The 17920-nt window shown below is 39.2% G+C and overlaps 1 protein-coding gene across 1 annotated transcript in view; it reads right to left on the reverse strand.

Moving 5' to 3' along the window:
- Window positions 1-11317, reverse strand: part of NSG1 (neuronal vesicle trafficking associated 1) — a 36775-nt gene extending 25458 nt beyond the window's left edge. Inside the window, exons 1-2 of the mRNA XM_054823613.1 lie at window positions 11230-11317; window positions 8570-8686 (exon numbers count right to left, since the gene is read on the reverse strand). The gene's annotated coding sequence lies outside the window, so the exon portion shown is untranslated. The remainder of the gene's footprint in view (window positions 1-8569; window positions 8687-11229) is intronic.
- Window positions 11318-17920: the final 6603 nt, after the last annotated feature.

A 17920-nucleotide genomic window follows, 5' to 3' on the forward strand; every position in this document is an offset into this window, starting at 1 on the left:
AATTGTAAAATGGGCAAGATTGTAATGTGTGTAGATAGAGAATAACAGCGATATTTCAGCAGTGAGCCCTTCCACATACGAGTCAGATTTCATGTCTTCAGTGGGAATTTAGGCATTTCTATGGATAGCATAGCAAAACTAAGCGGTTGGGGTTTTTTTTCCCAAATCTCAAAAAAAAAAATCTTATTTTTTGTGATGATTGTTTTTAATCTAAGAATTTTATTTTGTCTGAAAATCACATTAGCCATCTACATCCTTATTTAGCTTTTGTGCAAGCTCTTCAGTGGGTATTCAGAGTGCAAATGAAACCTGATTTCAATTACAGTCACTGGAGAACGTCCTGTTGACTTCACTGGAGTCATGATTTCACTCACTTCACATAGGAGAATCTCACAAAGCTGGTGCAGAGTTAATGAAAAAAATGTAATCAAGACTGTTTAACATCCTATTGCTATACAAATGAATCTCAATCTCACAGTTTAAAATGATAATACAAATTTTTTTTTTATAAGTTGGTCTCTTAAAGAAAGCTGCTCTGGTTCCTGTCGTCTCATTTCCTTTTTTTCTTTGGCAAATTATAGATTTTTTTTCTCTCCTTTTTTTTCACAGAGGGCATAGAACAATGGATTTTCCTTCACGGGCTTTGTTTTTTTTGTCATAAACATCATTGATAATGCTAGTGTCATCAGCACAATTCTGGGAAGTATGACTTAATTAGTTAAACTGCTGGCTGGATAACTACCTTTGCAGCAGCCAAATAAACATACTGGAAGATGAGAATGATCAGTGGGCTAATATTTATTTTTAAAACATTCTCTGTGGAGTAGCTTACTTCAAATATAGAACAGAATACTTCCAAACTAACACAAAACATTTTCAAGGTAGAAATTGATTGTTGTGCCTCTCAATTACTGAGCAAGCAGTTCTGATTTTGTTGTTGAAGATCATACCAAATAGAGGAGGACTTTGAAATAGCGGATTTCCCTCTGAGCATTTTAAAAGCAGCAGCATTTATGTACCTCTCAATGCCTTATTTTTGCAGTCTTACATGTTCAGAGCATCTTGACCCCTATGTCTGGCAGATACAGCTGGCATTCAGTCATTAGCTCTCAGTACATACTGATTTCTTAGGTGGTTTGTTTGTGCTGTCCAATCCAAAATGCATTCATCTCTCTTTTTTCGAGGTCAATTGCCTGTAATGCAAGAGGCCCAGATTCCCTTCCTGCATGTGGCATAAAGCACACGTCTCTGACTATGGATCATCTTGTCTATCCTGTTTATTTCTCCCATCAGTGTTCCATTCTGAGTAAATAAAGTGTAAAATAAGCTTGTCTTACTTGAGTAACATTTCATAAATCATACTTGGATATGTTAAGAAGAAAAGAATATGTTATTCATTTTATATAGAAAATTGTACCTAGAAGTGGAAATGAAGGGGTTTCTCAAAAAACAAGCATTTTAATTATTTTATTTTGGCAATACCCTTGTCTTGCAAGCAAGCGTTCTTGAACAGAACAGATGAATAACCCATGGATGGATGAATGTAATCCCTTCATTTGTGCGTGAAGCCAAAGTCATTCAGAATCCAAATGACATCAGAAGTTCAAGTAATGATCAGAAGTATATTTGACAGTATACTATGGGGAGCCAAAATAACATGGCAAATGGTTTAACAAATTGACTGACTAGGTCCTTTCATTTCCAACTTCTGTGATTTTATATTTGAGCCCTTCTGTTGGCTGAAGATGGTCAAAAGCAATGGGCAATTGTGTATTAAGTGTGTGTCTGAGCAAGTATCAGTGTCAGATTAAGGTGAATGGATGTAAATTCCCCAGCTGACTGGTGAGGCATTTTTTTCAGTTATTTGAGCATATTCACAGGGTACTCTGTTTTAGTGTCTCTTGTAGAGAAAAGGAGAATTTTGGATAGCCTATCTAAAGTGTAAGTTATTCTTCTCTTTGGCACTGTGCATTTCTTTAATGGTAATCTGCCTTTTATGAATTTACGCAAACTAGGCATAGTCTTATCCAGTTATCTAGTTTTACAGAAAAAATCCTTACAAAGCATTTTTGTTAAGCAACTAGATACTGCACTGTTGCCACTCAGTACTACTACAAATACTTGGCTTACTGTTTTTCATTTGAACTGCATTTCACCCCATATACTGTGATATAACAGAAAAAAGATACGTGTTTGTGTGTGCATGTGCATATGTATACACACGCACAAATATCTGTGTCTTTATTTGCCAGGTATATGAAAGGAGCAGCTAAGAGAATTTCATTTCTGATAGCAAATAACCAACTATAGTTTGCTACTGATGGTTTTAGAAGAAAGAATGAGGTAACTTACTACGAAAACCGGCATGCTTCCTAGTCAGAAGTTGCTGCCTTAAGGATGCACAAAGGTATATAAAAACATAAAGAATATTTGAAATGTGTCTTCCAAACTATCACACCTCTTTGCTCCAGGGCTCCTGCTGTAGGTCATTTTGCTATGGTTATTCAGGGGGTTGTAAGTTTTGGGAAAGGACTGTCCTCCTCTGTATCTTCTACAGAGTAACTCAAGTTCCAGGTGCTTAACAAATAACGCACATCCTTGCTGAGGCACTTAAGTGACATGGCCAGAAATCTTTATGTAATGTTAGTGATCTCTGAGGAAACACGATAGCTCCTCATGGGTTTTGACTGGTAGTAGGCAACAGAAAAAGCAGCCAGTGCACAGAATTGATGACCTAGTGGCTAGTCTCATTAAGTCAGATTGTACCCTGATTTACTTACTCTGAAATCTTAATGGTCTCAGTGAGGTTAGAATTCACTGTGTGTACTATCAGCCTAACTATGAAAGCAGAAAATTTGCACTACCATCAAGCAGATGTAGTTCTTCCTAATGAACTAACTAATGGAGAAGAAAAATAGGAAGTAATGCCAAGCTTGTGTCTGCTGGCACTTGATCCAGGAAATGATACAGAAGTCTTCCTTAAATAACAGTAAGCCTATGTCCCACAAAAGCTGGAGAAGGGCCAATTGCATGGGACAGCCTGCGTTTTGACCTAAACCGAGGACACGTGCCAGGGACAGCCTGCGTTTTGACCTGAACAGAGGACACGTGCCAAGTCCTCATTTTGTAGCAGAAGTATGAAGAATAAAGTCACACACTCTCTACATATGGAAATGAAGGAAATACTGTAAATTGGTAAGTGCCATAGGACTGGACTTCTGATTCATCATAGACAAAAGCTCTAGAAAATACAGGTATTTTTCCTGCAAAAATACATTTTCTAAAAAATGAGGACAAAAATTGTTAACATTAACCTATTATTTGTGATTTGATGATGCTTTATTCAGGTTGGCCACATGTCTGCCTTTGCGGGTTGTAGTTTATTGACACAATCAACTGAAATGGCTCTTCTGGAGCCATTACAATTTGTTTTGTTAGTGCAGCTGAAAACACTTCACCATACCATGTGTCACGCTTTGTCAAGTTAACAGTTGATGTTTCCAAATCAGGATTAGGAACAGTGCTGATGCAGTGCAATGCAGCAATTGCTTGTGCAACATAAGCATTCATGAAGAGGGACAAACTCTGCTGAAGTTAAGAAGCGCTACCAATTGTAATTTGTCAGGTGTACCAGCAGCTTATTTACCCTAAAGAAAGCATCAAGTGGTCCATCCCTTCGGTATCTGAGGTTACTTACAAATACCAAAGGAACAATAGCATTCTCATCATAAGCCACTAGTCTGTTTTAACAAGCCAATAATTTCAGAAATTATGTTAAACTCTTAGCACAAGGGAGACACAGATTAAGTGATGTATCAAAGGAGATGCAAGAAATGCATGGCAAAGTCAGACAGGTAGACCCAGCTGCATGGCTGCTAGCACGATACGACCAGGAGTTCACCTCACCAGACAGAGCTAAGGTTTATTATAGCCCCCTTGGGCCCGCCCTCTGCCCAGTAAATCCACACCAGGACAGCAATGAAGCTAAAACTGAACTTCCTCTTCAGGATTTTATTCTCTCATTTGTGACAGGCTTATGTGTGAACAATTCCAGAATTGTGACATTCGTGCTGAAATGGATAATGGATAAATGCGTAGTGAACCTGTGCACGAACAAACGTGTTGATGACAGAAAACAGCAATATGAAAAAATGGTGATTTTCAATTACTGCCAGATTTGTAGAACTGCCAAATGGCAATAAAAGTATTGATATTGAAGAACGCATATCTGTTATTTCCAAAATCACTGAAAAGGAAGAGAATTAATCCTTCTTTGGGGATAATTGAGAAATGGTCACTGGAAACCTGTGAAATTCTTTAAAACATCAAACAGTTCCTCAAGCCTGGCTTCCTAATGTTAATCATCCTAAATTCATATGTAGATGTCTAAATAAGATTTTTCAGAAGGAAGATAAAGCTGGTGAAGGGTCTAGAGCACAAGTCTTACGAGGAGCGGCTGAGGGAACTGGGGTTGTTCAGCCTGCAGAAAATGAGGCTGAGGGGAGACCTTATCACTCGCTACAACTACCTGAAAGGAGGATCTAGCCAGGTGGGCGTCAGTCTCTTCTCCCAAGTAACAAGTGATAGGACAAGAGGAAGTGGCCTCAAGTTGCGCCAGAGGATGTTTAGATCGGATATTAAGAAAAATTTCTTCACCAAAAGGATTATCAAGCACTGGCACAGGCTGCCCAGAGAAGCGGTTGAGTCACCATCCCTGGAGGTATTCAAAAGATGTGTAGATGTGGTGCTTAGGGACATGGTTCAGTGGTGGACTTGGCAGTGTGAGGTTAATGGTTGGACTTGGTGATCATAAGTCATTTTCCAACCTAAGTGATTCTATGAAAATAGAATTCCAACACATTGGAATAACACTGAGACAGAGGAAATTCTAAGCACTCAGATTCTCAAGCACAGCATTTCGCAAATGGTGAAGCAAACGCCAGTGATACACCCACATAAAATACAGCACGGTAAAAGTCAGAAGGAGTTGCTCTGCAAGCCAGTACTCTGAGCTTGCAGATGCAGCAGGAGGGAGAACTTGTTCTGCAAGGCAGGTATGTACCATACCTCCTCACACCGTCTGCAGACCTGCACATTCCTCTCTTGGTGAAGATAAGGTGCCAAATACTGCAGGGGAGATGAGTGCTCTGGGTCTGGGGTACAAAGGGAGAGGCAGTACTGACAGACGAGTTGTTCTCCAAGCCTGTTGCTAGTCCCAGCCACCAGACCCACCACTTTGCTAAGCTGGGGCAGAAAGGTGACAGTCCCGATGAGGAGGAGGCAGAGCTCTGGCAGAGCGATTTCGGGAGACTGTAGTGATGGGCTATACTTAAAGGCAAGGAAGCGCTGCTTTAGGGGTAAAGTAAGGTTGATCTTTTACTGATCTCTTCCCAGGTTAATCCTGCTTACGATTTAAACAGTCATTTAAATGGCTAAAGTTATCTGGTTTAGGAAAGCACAATAATGTTTTGGCTATTATACAAATGGATTTTAAACAGCATCTAAGTAACAGAAGGTCATGCAGATATCCAAATGATCCTCTATTAGAGTATTACATGAATTTAAATGATAAAATCAATTTCAACAGAAGATTGACTTAACCACTGAACCTTTTATTTAAAACAGAAGAGTGCATAAACAAACCTTTCACCAGGAATGCTAGGATACGATCCTAGACTTCTCTTTGGCCTTGAACCACTTCACATTAATTGGTTTGGAGCCAAAGGAGGTGCATAATATAACATCACAATTTATATTTAGGAAAACTCATTAGAAATGGAAAAAGTTATGTAACTCCTCAGAGAAAGCAAAAGAAATATAGGACAAATTATACTCAAACACTGCAGTTAAATTATTTTAACAGCAGGGTAGCTTTAAAAAAAACTGTTAGGACAAAATCCTACATAGCATGGGAAAAAAAAAGCTTTTACATCTTACTGTAATTAGAAACTCATCAGGTTAATGGGGCAATTTTTCAAAAGCTGCCATTTAAGTTTTTGCACATGGCATTGATCTTGTTGTGTGTCAGGTTGCAAATAGAACTTGTCCAGAGAAAAAAACCAACCCAACAAACAATCAGGCATTTTCTAATGTACATACAAAGTTAAACCTCTGTACCTTTGTTTCTATACTTTTTCATTCAATTTGTACTTATGATAGAATTCTAAGAAGATTTCACTTCAATATCCACTGACTGAAATTGCCAAAAGCAGCAAGTGATTCTGGGGTGTCTCAGTCTTTAGCAGGGAAACTGAAAGGCTTTGAGAAAACAAAAGGAAGGGAGCCAGCTAGTCAAGATCCACTCTTAATTTGAGCACTTAAAATCTGAGGCATGAGAAATTAATGATAATTTTTGATAATTTAGGTCAGCACTTTAAAAAGCTGTTTGATATTTAAATATATGATGAGAAGACATGCTGAAATGAATGGAAAGGGATGCAGCATAATGGAGAAAGTTTTCCAGAACAGCCAAATGACAGAGGAGCCTGAATCTGTAGGGATTTCATTTATTGACTATGGCAGTTTTCTTATGTGTTGTTTTGTGGCTCCCAAATAATGCTTCTTATTTACAAAGATATCTAAATGACACAAGACAAAGAGAGGGGGATGTACAAAACATCTGCTCGCTCCAGATGACTAACAAGTGAAAAGAGGGAGCCTGCAAAGCAAGTCATGAATGAGCCAGCTACCTTTACTGAAAGGATAAATTACTCTTTTTAGGAAGTAATGAATTATAAGAATTAGGTGCCTAGACTGTAGCAGATTTCCACTGTAAGCATTTTTTTTTTTTAATAAAACTTTAAGTACGGTGCAGTGAAAAACAGAGAACTGCAAACAGATGTTACTAAACAGCAAGGTACTGTGCTTACTATTACATTCATATTTTTCAGGGCGGGTGGAGAAAGGAAATGAATAGAATAGTATGGAATGGAATGGAATAGAATATTTCAATTGGAAGGGACCTACAATGGTCGTCTAGTCCAACTGCCTGACCAATGCAGGGCTGACCAAAAGTTAAAGCATGTTGTTAAGGGCATTGTCCAAGTGCCTCTTAAACGCTGACAGGCTTGGGGCATCGACCACCTCTCTAGGAAGCCTGGTCCACTGTTTGACCACCCCCTTGGTAAAGAAATGCTTCCTAACGTCCAGTCTGAACCTGCCCTGGCGCAGCTTTGAACCATTCCCACGCAAAATAGAATAACTCAATGAATGAAGTAAAACTAATTAACTAATATCGGAAGGGTACTCTTGACTTAATAATGTATTGCTATTAACATATAATATTACTAGTTTTATATCCTGGATGGAAAGGGGTTTACACACCAAGTCTTGCCTGTTACAAAGATCTGTAAAAGCGAAACCTCGTTCACAGCTTACATGCACTGCATATCACACTCATTTGTAAGATTAGAGCTTTATCATGGCTTTAAAACAGCAGAGTTTTTCCTATCCTGGTAACCCATTTTGCATTCCTTTAAACTGACAATCCATGCAAGACAAGATGCTTTGAAAAACGGTGACAAAAAGATATAGCAAGCAATATCAGTAGTAACTTCAAAGAAATAGTATTAACCCTGCAGGATCTGGTTGCTACAGGAATAATTCCTGCTCTGTTAGCTGAAAAAAGGAAAACGCAGACTAGCTACCTCCAGACAGCACAGATGTTGACTTGCACAGGATTAATGGTACTTCACAGCAAGAGATCTAAGAACTTTAAAAACCCTGCCTGTATTCTGTAAAATATGCAACATTGCCACCACTATATTTAAATTACTTATTTTGTGTTACTGTAGGAAACTGCAACTGAGAGCATTAAGCACCCTGGATTCTGAGAAATCTAAACCCAATACTTACGAATTTTAAATGAATCAAATCTCTAAATGTGATGCACATTTGAAAAAAAAAATTAGTAAAAATGAAAACGCAATGAAAAATAGAAAATAAAAATGACAAGCAAGGAACAATTCCAGAAAGACAGGGTTCCCACTGAGTGTTAAAGTACAGCAGCTGAGGAAATCTGCCAAACAAATTCAGGACTCTCCATAAATCGAGTTCTTGAATCAGTGTCTTCAATCAAAACTGGCACTAAAGACATCCACTTGCCTTGTGGGAACAGAAGGCGAGCGAGAGCTCCTTGAATGCTCAGCTAAGGGCAGGCTGTGGAGACCAAATGTTAGATTCCTTTGCCTGAGGAGAATATGAACAACTGTACCAAGCAGCTTCCAAAAATACTTTACATCTTCAAAGCACTGGACAAAGATGAACTAACAATTCCCTGCTCTGTTTCCCATTATAGACAAAGCTGAATTCCAAAAGAAAAGCAAATCAGGCCTGAGGCTTGAGACACAGAAAAGGACAATTTTTCAAGTGTTGGGATGGCCAAGCTAATTCACAGTAGTAGGTTAGTGACAATCTCCAGTTTACAATCCCTACAAAGAAGTCCCAAGTGGTGTATTATAATACCTTCCCAACTGCTTAACTGCATTTTGCCCAGCTGAACTGGATCCAACTGGCTTTTAACGAAAAAAGAATTTGCAGATAGCCCTAAGATTATAAAGGAACAGCTCACCGGACACAGGGAGGAGCAGATGGATATTTTTGTCATTTCCCAGTAGTCTGTTCTTGTTTTCATCTGTCTCCAATTCTCATGCATAGATGTTGACTACTAGAAAGTCACAAAGGAGTGCTGCATAAGGAAATGTTCAGCAAAGACAAGTAAGTATCTATCGCTTCTACTAAAGGAGGACATCAGCCCTTCAAGAGCTATCCTGTCTGTTCTGCCAGTCTAGTCCTACTGTGCAGCTATGGATATTATAGAATATTCTAGAAGTAGCAGCAGCAGGGACTGGTTGCCTTCTCCCCACTGCAGGGGAGTAACTTTTAATCCATATAGACATTTTTTCTTACACTGGATCATATTGAGCTTCAGTAAGTCTAAGTGTCTAGTATTTGCTTTTGGGGAAAAGTTGTGATCTTAATTTGTAGAGGCTTTTAATTATTTTGTTACTCAATACATTTTCCTAGAAGATCAGCATATTAATTCTTGGAATTTCAGAGAAAATTTAAGCCTGTTCAAAACATGATTTTTTGCTCTGGCTACAACTATGTCAGTTTGGGACATGATTTTTTTAAAAAACAGTATCATCATGCCCACAGAACACCATAGTGCAATGGCAGTTCCATTTGTATAAAGACATCTCATCCTGGTCAAGGTCATTCTTCCTCTCATTTGGGAAAAATTACACTTGTGTCAAGCATAAATAATGATATTGACTATAAATGGATAGCAAATATGGTTCACATGTTCCTTCAATGGCCTAACCAACCCAACATACGTTGTATACATAAACTCTAAAGAATGCCAATGTCCAGCTCTGCTGGAAATGGAAGGTCAACTTTTAAAGACATTTTTACATATGTCTATAGGTACCCAAGTATAGGTAGGTACAGGAGGGTTTCTTTTTGAGACACCTAAGTGCTTTTACAAATCTAACAAACAGCCTGAATATCCTTAATATCCTCGTCCAATGTACATAAATCATTGAGATTACTTAAAGAAAGACTAGTTACCAAGATACTACTAGTACCAAAATATTAAAAATATTTGGAAAGTAATTGTTTTCTACAAAATAATCCATTCAAGTTGGTTTAGAATGTTTTTGGGGAATAGTATTTTAACAGATCTCTATTACAAAACTGCCTGTTAGTAAAGCAATTGATAGTCTGTTCTGGTAGAGCTGAGCACTTAAAATACTTCTGATAAACAAGCGTAGTACTTGTGGTTATCAGCTGCTGTGCACTCAGGAAACATGAAAGCAATATGCTGTCAAAGAGTAACTAACACGTGAATAAACGCACTTACATTTAGTTAAGATTCACTTGCAACAATACTGCTGAACTGAGCTGAAAATGCTATGGCAGTAAAATGCCTGTTGAAGCACGAGGAAGGTGCACCTCCTGTTTCAGCTTAGGCAATCTGCTGTTTTTCTGGCAGTGACACAGGTAGTTACAACATGGCAATACCAGTTATAGTGATAACAGCCCTCGCCGCAAATGGTAAAGCAATGAAATGTAGTTGAGTAGTAAAGCTAAAGTACTGAAAAAAAATCTTACAATTTGACTCATAACACTTTATAGATACCTTTATTGCTGCCAGACCTGTAAGAAGGTTTGAAATCAATTGTAGTGTTTGATCTGCATCTATTACTAACCTGTACAGCCAAAATCACAAAGCCAAATATTGCAGCTCCATATCAAGACATCCTTGGAAATTACATATAAGGACCAAAATCCATACTCACCACTTCAATATTAGATTTTAAGGTTTGTACATTTTTTAAAGAGAATATTTGCTTAGTCTTAAAGGAACCACTTTCAGATTCTTTTGTCTGGATTTTTGACCTATTTTCCTCCTGTGTTGAGGAGGGTACAGCCAAGCAACTTCAATCTTGCAATTTCCAAATTCTTCAATTATTCTGAACACAGATAACTTCTCACTGTTTATGCTTTGCCTGGTTTCTCTGATCCCTACCCTTTCCATTTGAATACATGCAGCTGTGCAATAGTTTGAGATCCTTGCCAGAAGGAGAAGCCAAGACATTTGTTCTGCAGGGAGAATTAGAGGAGAATAACTTCCTAAGTTAGTAGGTGAATCGGCAGGTGGGCACCATACAATCGAAGAATGGCAAAAGGTGGTTGGTTACAACTAAGTTCAAAATAGAGTAATGTTAAAACAACTTAGTGTGCTGAGCATCCTTTCAGGTTAAGCGAAAGAAGTAATTACAGGTTTCTTTACAAAATAGTATCAGGAAATGATGAGGTCCCCAGAGCCCGCAGACCTCTGCTGTGGGGTCAGAGCATTTCCCAAGGGACCGCTGGATGAGGCTGACTTTGTGTAACAATCTGCAGCGAGAGGAATGGTTGTAAAGATTAAGGCATAGGGTAGGAGCACACGTTCAAAAGCACACAGTGATAAAGCACATTATAAAACTAACGATACTTGTATATCCATATATATATCCAATATCCACAAGACTGAAGCACAGACGTATTCTGGCTGTGGTTGGCAGTGCTGTCATCTCCAGCTCTGTTCAGAATGGATGCCTAGGGTAAGAAATTATTTCCTTACATCTTGTTAAGGATGTAGATAGCAAACCAGTTAACACGTTATCGCTTCCTAACGTAAAGGAATGAGGTTTATCAGTATTGGTATAGCCGCAGCCCGATTACCTGGGACGTGCGATGAGCAGGTCTCTAGGCCGAGTAACTGAGTCCGGAGGAGCCGCAGGCCAAGCGCCGGGCGGGCCCAGCCCTCCCCGTTGTAACTCGGGCTTCCACTGCCACCCGCTGGACAGACGGGTTTGCACCGCCGAGTACTCGGAGTCCCACCTGCGAGTGACTTTGGCCCGGTGGATTTATGGGAGAAAATAAATTGCTTAACCTAAATTCACGGAGGAGTAAGGGAGAGATAAAGAACCTATTACTTGATACAAACCACACATTCAAAAGTCATGCGGGTACATTCTAAAGCATCATGAATGTGACTTACAAATAACAGCTACAGGTACTTTGAAATGCTTTTTTGTCTTCTGATTTCTAAGCATTTACAATATGTCAGGCTTTTCTTGCAATACCAAGGGCTAACCCCGTTTAATGGTAGGTTTTACCTAATCGCATCTTCAGAGGGAAGAACTACTGAGAGCAGCAAATAGCACAAATCTTTTAATTAAGCTGCTGAATAGTGGTGATATTAATGGTGGTTAACAAAGCTTCCTTGTTAAAAACCAAAACTTGCAGAAGTGATAACTCTTCGATGATTCCAGCCAGGTCACTAACCAAGACAAATGATATATGCAGAACAGTCAGAGCGCTCAAGATGCTCATCCATATTGCAGTCCACAAATGAGAACACTCCTTCTCAGAAATACATTACACAATATCATTTTATGTCCTAGACTTTGATGATTATTTAGTATTTTGTCACACTAGGGCTCTTCTAAGCATTTAAAAATACAAAGGGATGTGACATTAAAGCAGTAAGAAAGAAAAACACAAGTTCCAGATGCAAACACAAAGTGGAAGTGTGTCGCTCATAAATACTGTTTGTATAACACTTGCATTAGGACTTCAGTCAAAAGCATCCTTTAGGGTTATCACTTCTAAGCTTTGGAAAAATCAAAACTAACTTGGTCTTAGGTATTTAAAAGGCACATTTTATTTGGAAAGTTCTTTCCAGCTGGGCACAATCAGGATTCCCATTTTCCCTGTGTGCCAGTGTAGTTGGATCCAGAGCTCAACAACTTGTATTCCTGACAAATATTCAAATTACCAGAAGAGTCACTTACTAGCCATCGGGAGAAGAACAAAATACACTTTTCCGCCTATTTGGGTTGTTACTGAATAATTCCAAAGGCCTTCCAGGCACCTAGCAAAGATCCTTGGTGCCCTAAGGGCCCAGCAGGCATCCTTCTGCCAAAGAGATGAGAAAAGCAGAAAAGCTTTTAAGATCAAAACCTTTTTTGGTCAATGTCCTTTTTCTGGTAACTCTGAAACTCATGATTACAAGACAAATCATTTACCAGGCTCCATGATTATGTTTTCCATTTCAGGCTGCAAAATAACTGGTCTGAAGCAAACACGGCGTAATCTAATCTACTTTACCGTAACAGCAGCTGAACTAAGCTTTGACAGTGATTTTCTTTTTGTGTGCTCAATTCCTAAACGAAGCTGAAGTTTGAGCTTGAGAGGGTGCGGACTACAATGAGTGAAACCAAAGGCAACATTCGTATGAATCTTAATGAAGTGAAATTCTCAAGCTTCAGGCAACTTCAAGTCTTCTGCAAGTCAGACAGAAGATCTGCATTACATGAGAACTTGATGTAACATTATGATACTTTCACAAATACAAAAGGTTGTATTTTCCAGTACCTGATTCCCCTGTGACCCAGCTTTTAAAATCATGATTATGAAAGGTTTTGGGAAGTGAAGAGAGTGTATGGAAAACCAGTGCAAATTGTTTGCTTAACAGCATTTGCTTTTAGAGCACGTCCAGAAGTGTTAAAAATATGCTTCAGATGACAGGAGTGATTCATGACTAGACAGCTGCTGAGAGAGACATCACCAACAGGAGAGAGAGAGTTGACATGCAAATTACTTGGAGAAAAAGAAATTAAATACCTTTTCTTCTGAGCTTTAGAATTTAGGAATAATTTTAATGACTTTTAAACTGAAACAAAGTAGTTGTGTCTCCTGAAGCTGTCAGAACTTCAGTGCCCCTCAGACCTGTTTCACAGGCTGCAGTCATTACTCAGCTGATCTGATGACTATCTGCCGTCGCTTTCTGGGTAGGAAAAGGCAATATTCTTTTGTCCTTTCAGTGTTTTGCAGGATTAAGAGACTGACTGCCGAATTTCCTGTCAAGGCCTAACTCCATAAATAATACAGTTCTTACATAGGTGTCAATCTTTAGACAAAACTTTTAATAAAGTTGGTTGGAAGTAAGTCCCAGCTCAACAAGTAGAAGGGATACTTTCCCTATTCTGGATCCACGGAACAAATGCAGGAAGTGATTGACTGAAAGCCAAATCTGAAAGTAATGACTTGAGTCATTTAACACTTGAGTTTGAACTGTGATGTTCTAGTGACCTCTGGCACTCCCAATCTAAAAAAAATACGCTGGCAGAAGTGCTCACCTCTGGTCTCTACCTACAGTCCCACTGCTTTTCCTTGTGCCCTTAGCACAGATCTGGCACAGAACAGCCTTCAGCGTGTGGACACAGGACTTTATTTACTGTAACAGCCTACCTCTAAACAGCAATCTTCATTGATTTTCAGCTTTGATATTGCTAATTTCATATACTCTTACAGTGGTATGATGTTCGCTGGAAGCCCAAGCTTAAATTTTGGTGTTTGTCAAAACTAGTCAGCCTTAATCCTGGCCTTTTCCTGACTCCACATATACGTGCCTCCCAGATGATTTAATGCTTATGGTAGTTCTGTATAGTTTTGCCCTGAAATACTGTGCCTTACTTTTTGTGCATGGCAAGTGACAATGCGGAGGGCCTTTATTCTGAAGTGGAAGTAAAAGACAGTAAAATCAGCTAGAACTCTCTGTACCTAAATTTACAAATTTTCATCCACTTCTAAAATAAGCATGTCATACATTCATATATTCACATTGAAAAAGCTAAGCTGATTTTAGAAAACCAATATGATTAAATCATAGACAAATTTGTGTCGACCACCCCCTTTTTAGAAGGGGCTTTTTCAGCTTTGTTTCACCAGAATACAGATTATCTATTTGAAATACACAAACTGAATGGACTTCCCATTGAGGTTAGTGTATTCTAGCATTGTAATAAAGGTTATGAAAAGATGTCCGAGCACCAGCTGGCCTTCCTTTGATCCTCTCCATTCTTGTGATGATACATTTTCACACTTAAGATGATTCCCTTCTACCTCAAAGGCTGAGAGCTGCTTTGGTCCTTACAAATATTAACTGCAATCACAATGACCTATCTTTCTGGTTCCAGTCATCTGTTTAATATAGAGTGGAAGGTCAGAACTACACTAAAAGGGCCTGAAAGGCTTTATTTCAGTATACTGTCCCCTGCAGAGCTTCACAAAAAGCTGGCAGACTTGTAGTTCATGCATGCACGCTCCTCAGCACTGCATTGTGCGGTTGTATTAATGGGCTTTTGTAACCTTCCAGGAAAAATTCCCTCACCGAGAGAACAAAACTGTTGTCAGATCTGAACACACATGTGAATATCAACTAAAAAAAAAAATTATATTAAAACAGTAGGGGTACTGTCTTTAGAAAAAACAATGTCTGAGTCACTAGCTTGTATCTTCACTAGGCTGTGTTTTAAAGGTAATTTTTTTCTATTTGCTAAGATGGAGATTTAATAACAGAGATGGAAACCAACTGTTTAGAGAAGGCAAATTCAATAATAGATGTCAGTAAGGATTAATGAATAAGGCTATGGACCAGAAAGCACAAGCCTGTGTGTACCAATACAAAGAAATCTATTTGCAGCACAGTGGAGCACAGGTCACTTTGAAGCCATTAGCATACTGAATTACAAAATAGCTGCATCTAAGGCCCTTCAGTTGTCATTAGAACATGTTTCCCAAGCTATCCCGTTTTTCTCCTTCAAATCTGCCTATAAAGCTCACGTTCGCTTGCTTTCTATTAAGTCTGCTGTTCAAGCAGGGCCGTCTACATTTCCTGCCATGTTTGTTTTACATATCACTTCTCAAACAAGCTCTTTAGCAAGAAAGCTAAATATCCAACATCCCAGCACACATTCCAAAACATGGAGATTTTTGTAGAGTTTTACCACTATGCGGGACTCTGTTTACCTATATGCATCTGCATTTTTCCTCACTGAGCATGAATATGTTAACCTCTGGTCTGGATTATGAAGGGTGGGTAAGTGGCATGAAGTGAGCAGCAAACATTCAATGCAGCTGTCCACGTATGAATGGAGCAACCCACAGTGGGGAAGACAATGAAAGGAAAGAAAAAAGTGGATTCCAGAGGCAAATGGCCTATGGGGCCAGTTCCACTTGCTTCACACTGATTTTGTCTTAAATCTGGCTTGCTCTTGTATATGCCACTTAGATGTTTCGGGAAGACTTCATGTGTAGCAATTACTTCCCTACAAAATTATCAACAGGAGTTTAAGCCTATTTGGACTTGCTGAAGACGCCATGGAAACAAAGCACAAGCGTTCTCTTCTAAAGCCCATTCTCTGAATTCAAGAAGCTGCAAAACATCTAGTAGGCCAGGTTTAAAACGAGTATAAGAGAATACAGGTAAAGTCTCAGACCACAAAACCACTATACGTGCTCAATGGCAACAGGTAATAAGTGGCAAGTCCTTCCTAGTGAAGTTCTCCTTCCTTAAACAACTTATTTTCAGTTCTAACTAAACTAGATTGTACGTCTCAAGCAAAAGATTTTTTTTTTTTTGGAGGGGGAGTTATTGAACTTAGACTTAATCATACTATGTATCATTTTCCTATGTACACATGGAAAACATACCCACATAAAAATGGCAGGTTAAATTTTGTTCAATACACTTAAATCATCCAAAAAACAGTAATGCCTTCAAAAGTTTAAACACTACTATAATTTTTTTTTTTTTATATTGTGCAGAATCAAATGACAGAGATATCTCTGCACTGAACAAACCCAAACTAAGCTCTGAGCAGTTACATGCATCTTCCGGAAACAAAAGTGATTCGAGTTTGCAAGATGAACCGAACAGCAGCTCTGACTTGCAGGACAGCCATTCTAATAAATAACAATTAGCAATCTTTCAATTTTACAATGCCAGGTTGGTTAAGATTTTTTTTTTTAATAGCATGCTATTTACATTGATTATAATGGCACTTCAGCAGTGCCTGCTACTAGCCAACTGACTGATGCTTATTCATACCCCTCAGCACGCTGGCTATGGATATTTATGAGCAATAGCTATGGCCGGGCGTCTGCTGCTTGTGAAATACTATTGGCTCCACAATTATGTCACGGTTTCCACCTGTTCCTCAAAGTCACAGAGGAGCTGCTGTTTTCCAACTGTGCCAGCTTTATGGCAGCACTAGGACTGTCAGACTATATTTGCTTTAGCAGGGGGTCGGACTAGATGATCTCCAGAGGTCCCTTCCAACCCCTACCGTCCTGCGATTCTGTGATTCTGCTATTCCCACTCAAACATCCTCTTCACCATGGACCTATGGGTTGGCATAGGAAATTCTTAGGATACAGAAAAAGATCGTCTTTCAAGGTAATTTTCTACAGAGGTCCCACTGAGAAAAGCACTAGACAGTACTAAATTATGTGACGTACTACATTTGATTTTGGAAACACAAAAGCAAAATACATCTTCTGGCAGTCAGACAGTGATATTCTCGCTGCAAGGTGGCTGCAGGGATGGGGCTTCTTAATCCAAAACTTCTTACTCCATACCTAAAAATTCATTCTCTTCCATCTGACTCCCATCTACTCATCTTTTGAACTTTCTCTCTTGCTCAGCTTTTCCTTCAAGCCAGGTAGAAATAAGAGCTCTGCAACAGTGCTGCAACTCTTGCTTTTTCTGGTTGTGCTGCGCTAACTCAGATGGACTGCTTTCTCCTACCAGTGTTTTCTCTACTTCCTTCTCAAAGATGACATATTGCAACATGGTGTTTTATCAAACTCCCCAAACTGCAAACAGTGCTCACAATCCGGTAGCAGGTTTGAGAACCTACATGTTTTTGGTGTGAAACACTCTCACAGAAAGAAATACTGCCAAGCAAGAAAAATTATCCTTTGTGCAACATGGCTGCCCTCTCGGCACAAAGCACTAGATACCTAGCAATCTAACCGATACGCTTACAAACATCTCAAGATGCCATTTTCACTTCTAGGCAGTCTTCAGCAATAAAATGAAGTGTACGGACGTCCAATACTCTGTTAGAAAAGCTCAAAGGTTGCAACATGGTCTGTTTTAAACCTATCCTGTACTGACTCCACCAAAATACAACAGAGAAAGCAAAACCACTGCAGAACCAGAGGCAACTAAAAAGTTAGGAGGTTCACAAATGGTAGATTTGTCCTTTACAAGCAACGGAATCCTCGTGGGAACAGAATCAAATTTCTATTTTGTCTTGGAATAAGTAAAACTAAAGGTAGTTTCTAACAAGGGGAAAGCTACAGAGCTGGTGACTGGCAAGACGCCCACATTTTGCCTCGGGCACTAGCGCAAGGAAAGCAGAGCGAGTGAGCACGAGCACACAGGGTCGGGACAGAACTGCTTCACATGGATTGTTGAACAGCACGTGGATGAGTTCCACAAAGATCTGCAGTGTTCTTCAGTAAATAACGTAAAAGAAAAAGAATGAGAGAAGAGCTAAGGGTTCAAATATACAGAGTG

This window comes from Grus americana, chromosome 4, assembly GCF_028858705.1.
Source record: "Grus americana isolate bGruAme1 chromosome 4, bGruAme1.mat, whole genome shotgun sequence".
Classification (NCBI taxonomy): Eukaryota; Metazoa; Chordata; class Aves; order Gruiformes; family Gruidae; genus Grus; species Grus americana.